We start from the raw sequence: 6,341 nt of genomic DNA on the forward strand, positions 1-6,341 counted from the left end.
CTCGAGGATTAGCCTATTATGAACATGTAAGAACTTGTGAACAATAGCTAAAAAATAAAATAAAAAGACGACGACACGAGGTTACTAACTTAGCTTTAAAATAGTGTCGCTTTTCTATTAGCGACCTCGTTTTTTTTTTTTTTTTTTTACTAATACAGTGTAGCGTGACAAAATATTGCTGTTTTTCGTTTCGTATTATTTGCGTATTACAGTCGAGCGAAGCAATAACACGCTCTCCTGAACAGTCAGTACACTCTCTCCAATTGGAACGTCTGATTAATTCTAGTGAATCGGTTCGTTCGGATGGTTCATTTAAAGGAGCAGATTCAAAAAATTATTCACCAATTTGTGTACCCAGATATTTATATAATGCATGTCTTCAGCTCAGATATATGAACCAATTCTGATTAAATGATCAAATATATTATCAGTTTGTTAAATTTTTTAAATGGAAAAAATGTATTCTCCCTGAAATATGGATTCCATGTAGTTAATACACTGCCCCAGTGACAGCTTTGTACATTTACAGTTTCAAAGTAGGTTCCCTAACACTAGTATCATATTATTCAGCATTGACAAGACAATAAACAAATTTATTCTGAAAAAGCAATGAGCAGATCTTATCACATTCATTAAGTGAAATGATTTTATACCCTGGCTGGTCTAAAAGGGCAGCAGAAAGCTAATGAGGCCTCTATGGGAAGTGAAGCCCCTGTGGCCGACTCTGTAATTAATCAGCTTCCCCTCTGATTATGGTGTCCATCAACAAGAGACACACTGCTGTTTGCTTCAACAGGCAGACGCTTGGAATTGGACACACTTAAGTGAAATCTTCAACTGATGTTTCCAGTGAGAAAAGCATTGAAGCACTGCAACAAAAGGCAGGTCTTTGGTATTGTAACTTCTAAAAATGGTTTAAATATGATAATGATAAATAATAACTAATATATATTAACAAAAATCTTGGTTTTCAAGATTTTGGATTACCCATACAATTATTCCATTATTTACGTCTTGTTCTCTTGTTCCTGTCCACCCCCCTCTAGGATTCTCTTCAGCAAGGATGCATGTCCTCTATGGGCCAGGATCAATGTTAAAAAGTGGAATTAGTCATTCTAAATCATGCAGCAGTGGTCGAAGGGATGGCCTCCGAAAATCATTAGACAATCATGTATTCCTATTGATTTATTCAAAGTACCTGGACTGAAAGCAGATTAAACAGCAAGTAAAAGGAAGCTAATGCTGATTAAATGGTAGTGGGATGGGAGGTCCTTGGGGTATGTTTTCGTCCTAATCAGTAGGAAACAATACTGCTGCAATCACTGGTCCAAACAGGTCTATTAAGGGTCCTTTACTTGACATATTTATGTATTTCAAATACTGGAGCGCACATTAAATTGAGTTTACTCACAGCACTTTTGCATCAGGTTGTAAGCGTTTGACGTTCAGAGGACATGGATGATCACTGCTGCCCATCTAATGGATATTTATCACAATGTAATGCATTTTTTGACTTAATGCATGTTTTCAGGCATCTGTTTCCATTTGAAAAGGTAAGAATTAAGAGAGCAAACAATTTTAATCAATTTTCAATAAAAAAATGTTCAATGCATTTCAGTTTTGCAAGATTTAAATGGACATGAATATGATATGATAAGAATAAACTATGAGTATGCTTTTTGTTGACAATTTTTCTACTGTCTTATCAAGTTGCCACTTGATGTCCAGTGTAAAATTTGGCTCGTGAAGCAAAACCAGCAAAGATCCAAACTTTTACTGTCTATGAGGATAATTTCAGGTAATGTATAGTTCAGCATTGAGCCCAGTTGAAGTCATAGAATCTGAAAAGTCATTTGTTTTCTCACCAAACAGATCTCCTTTAGGGAAGTCGACCATGACAAAACCAGAACAAAGCAAAAAGTCAATTCAGCTTGAATGAAACCTGAGGTAACAAAGAAAAATCATGTCATTTTGAGAGAAAGCGAGAGAGAGAGAGAGAGAGAGAGAGAGAGAGAGAGAGAGAGAGAGAGAGAGAGAGAGAGAGAGAGAGAAGAGAGTGAGAGGGTCTGTACAGAAGGGCTGTAACAGGATTTGATATAGCATGGTTATGCTTGAAATCGACTCTAAAGCACAGCCTGCTTGTGTCAAGCCATTGCTCAAAGATCAATACTTGTTCAGTACAAAAATACAAAATAAAAGCCTGTTCATGGGCCGGTTTCTCTCGTGCCTCGAGGATCTACATCGACAGCAGAACGGAGGTGGGCTCCACAAGGACGGTAATCAATGAGGCAAAGGGTTGAGATCTACTGATTTACTCCTTTTGTGGGTTGATTAGGCTTTAGGGACATTTGAAGCACGCAGAAATCACTAGAGCAGAATGCGTAATCCATATCAACATCAGCTCCGGAAAGATTTGGATGTAATTCGACTGATGCATGTGCATAAATCATCATGTGAGCGGAAGGAATTCAGCCTGTACTGTCTGTAAAATAAGTCGAATTAAAAAGGTACATATTGTAGGGGCAGTTCTATCAACTTGGGGTATGGTGGCATTGCAAGCCATGCAGATATATATATATATATGTGTGTTTGTGTGTGTGTGTGTGTGTGTGTGTGTGTGTGTGTGTGTGTGTGTGTGTGTGTGTGTGTGTGTGTGTGTGTGTGTGTGTGTGTGTGTGTGTGTGTGTGTGTGTGTGTGTGTATATAATTATTTAGAAAACACTGAAATCATACAAATATATTAAATGCAATTATGTTACATTTATAAAATGTGTAATAAATACAGTAAAGTAATATATATATTGGTAAGTCTGAAATCAAAGCTATTCAGGGCAGCTAATGTTTAATCCAGGCTTTTGGCTTAACTCTCTGCTTTTAATTTGCCTTCCATGCCCTTTTGTTGACAAAGGTAAACTGATGACAGTTTAGAAAAGCCAGCTCTCAGCCATGTGAAGAAAAATAAATAAAAAAAGATGTGTTGACCCTTCCTAGATTGAATTTAGCACAAGGCTGGATAGCAGCAGTTGCAGACATGATGGATTATTGTAATGACCACCTCCACGGCCTTTTTGTCATGTTTAAATGGCAATAAATTTAAGCAGAAAGCACAAACCACGTGTTTGGTGTGTAAGTAAAATGTACTTCATCAACCATGCGCATTTAAAGGTATTGCTAAATTGCAAAATTGGGTATGTTTAATCTTTATTCATATTTATTTGATGTAGTTTCTAATGTTAAGTGAAAAACATTATAAAAATTGATACTGTAGTTGTCATTTCTACCTAACCTGATTAATCTAATGTAGTCAAGTTGATTCAGTCATGTTAAATAATATATTCAATTTGAAAAAAAACAAACAGTTAATGTATACATGTAATATATATATTTAGACATTTTTACAGTGACTTGTCAGGTTGTTTTTAACCATCTTCTATTGAACTAATGAATACTGAAAGGGCCTAATGAGATAACTAAAGCATGAGGAAGAAATTAGACGTCTGAATGCTTTCAGTCAGCTTTAGTTTAGCTTTAACGCAGTGTTTGCTATCGGATGATTTTTCATGCGCTGAGTGTTGTGGATGAGAAGCTGATACCGAGCGTCTTTCTGTGAGAAGCACTGCATTTGCTGTCATTTAAGAATCTCCTGGTCGATACGTTTGGGAGTGCAGAGGTATGAGTCTCTGCTGGCCTTATCTTCTGCCCTCCTCCCTCTTAACACCGGTGATTGAGTGCTGGATATTAGACCCTCAGGCCACCACATACACACATCACACTCTCACTCACGTACACACACAGGCAAACACACACATCACACATATATTACCCGAGTTGAGAGTGATGGCCAGTTCCCACATAACTCATGAGGAACTGGGAATGGAAAGACGGAAAATCTGGTCTTGACACAATCACAAAATAGAGTTTGTTATTAACCTTATTAAACCTCTGCAATTAAAACTCCACACAGTATATGTACAACATATGTGCGTGTCTGTATGTATAGTATGTATGTATGTTTAGAAAACACTGAAATCATACAAATATATTAAATGCAATTTTGTTAAAATTATATAATGTGTAATAAATACAGTAAAGGAAAGGGAAAGGGAAACTGAGTTTCTTCAATAAATAATTAAATAAAAATTAAATAAAGATAGCACATAAAGTTTAAAGTTTTGCCATTTTATGAAGGCAGGGTGACAGGGGAATGGAACAAAAGAGACAAGTTCATCTATTTAGTGATGGACAGAGTGCCCAGGCAGGGGCAAACAGTCTATAACAGCATGTAAATGAAGTAGCCTGTGCCAACACACCAGCGCCGTCTCTTTATCATGAATAAATATTGGTGGTTCTCACCATCCAACTTGGGTGCTTGCTGTCTGAAAAAGCCTTGCGCAACACCACATTCCATACATCCTGTTGCTACACTGGATGTCTTTATAAAGGTGGAAAAACCCTGCGACCACTTTATCAAAGAACAGGTTAGGTGGTCAACACAAAGTCATTAACCTTTGACCCTGATACATTTTAGGCCAGAGGAACAGCACCTGACCAACTGATTATTTGGGAAAAAGATTCCCAGGAGCTTAAAATATGTTTTGTTATTTATTATGCTTTACCTTATATATATTAGGGCTGTCACTTTTGTGAAAAAATCCTGTTCGATTTTTGAGTTCATTGAATCGATTGTAAAATCGATTTTTCATGTCTAAAGACGTTTCCATTTTCAACGCCAAATATAGGCAAATCCACAGACAACTAACAGGCATTAGGACAAACGTAAAGAGGGCGCTTGAGACGCGCACAAATCAGCAATATTTCTGATGATTTATTGGTGTGAAGTTTCGTGCACAATGACAAACAGGAGTGCAACATTCCTGAAAAACAATAAAGCAGAGTGGACTGCTATAACATCAATGAAAAACATTACTGCAGGCTTCAACATGCCTGTGTTTTTGATTAGAAATGTCAAACAATTTCGCCTACGTAGGAAATTGTAGCCCGTAGTCCGAATATATATATATATATATATTTCTATTTCAAAACTGATCCTGAAATTTCTTATTCTGGAATTTCCTATTTAATACTTTTGCATATAGTTTGGCTCTTACAGTAACATTAATAAATGTTCATTTTGGATTTTAATGACATTGATTTTTATTTTTACATCGTTGGGTCGCCACTTGACATCCAACGCAAAAATCTGTGTTCTGAAGCAAAACCATGTTTTTTAACAATATCCTATGATATGAGGCTTGGCAATGCAAAATCTTTTAAAATAAAGAGGCAGCAGACTAGTGCAGCCCTGTAAGGACTAGCAAGATTGCTAAATGTGACCTAAACAGGCAGCCATCTCCAGACCTGATTTGAAGGAGTGTCTCCAGTGACAGAACGCTGTCTCCTTCATGCTCTGCTATAAATGGTTCCACTGTCGGGGAGAATGGGTGGAATAAACTTCACTCTCCAATCCCCTGGCCCATTTAAACAGCAGATGAAAAGGTGGAGGGACAGGCAATACATGTTACTCCTCTTTCATTCGGCGCTCGGCAGCTGATAAACAAAACAGCGAATATCCAGTGCATTTTTAGACAGCCGCTTTTCACCTGTCACTCCACATAAAGAGACAAGCTGGGATTTTCACATGCTACTTTCTCTATTGCTGTCATTCACACAGCAGCCTCCCAAATGAGCCTGTATTTATCAAGGCCTCTCTTTCTCACTTTCTCTCTCCCTCTATGTCTCCGATGGCATAGTGACACAAGATTAATTCCAGTCAGCTGCTGAAAATAATTATTGCATTATGGGAACAGTGATCATTATTTAGAACATGATTAAATATGTCTGCATCTATTGACTCGAGGCCCTGTGATTTATGTATTTATTTAGTCAATAGTCTAATGTAAATGATGTAATTAATTATAGATAGTGGTGTCGGGTCGTTGGTGAGAAGAACCAGGCGTGCCGCTTTGTGCCGCTTTGTGCCGCTTTGTGCCGCTTTGTGCCGCTTTGTGCCGCTCGCTCTGACAGATGTGAGAGGTGGTTTCGGAGCAGTTCAGGGAATTATTCGGCCCCCAGATCTATTTCTTTATCTGTCCTACCACCGCTCTGTATATATGCTCTACACCTCTCTCTTTTCACGACTGCCATTACAGCTGATATACTTCTGACAATCCACTTGCTCATCATTCATTCTTCAAACTGAGATTAGTGTAGGGCACAGTTTAGCTCCCTGAACAGTGCAAGGCAAGGCTGTGGGATGGAGAAACGGGCTGAGAGTCTAAAGGGACGTGTTCTCATTTGCAGCTGGGTAAAAATTAATGTTTTTCAAATGAAGCCAGATGAAC

The sequence above is a fragment of the Leuciscus leuciscus genome (genome assembly GCF_965113295.1).
Source record: "Leuciscus leuciscus genome assembly, chromosome: 16".
NCBI classification, from domain to species: Eukaryota; Metazoa; Chordata; class Actinopteri; order Cypriniformes; family Leuciscidae; genus Leuciscus; species Leuciscus leuciscus.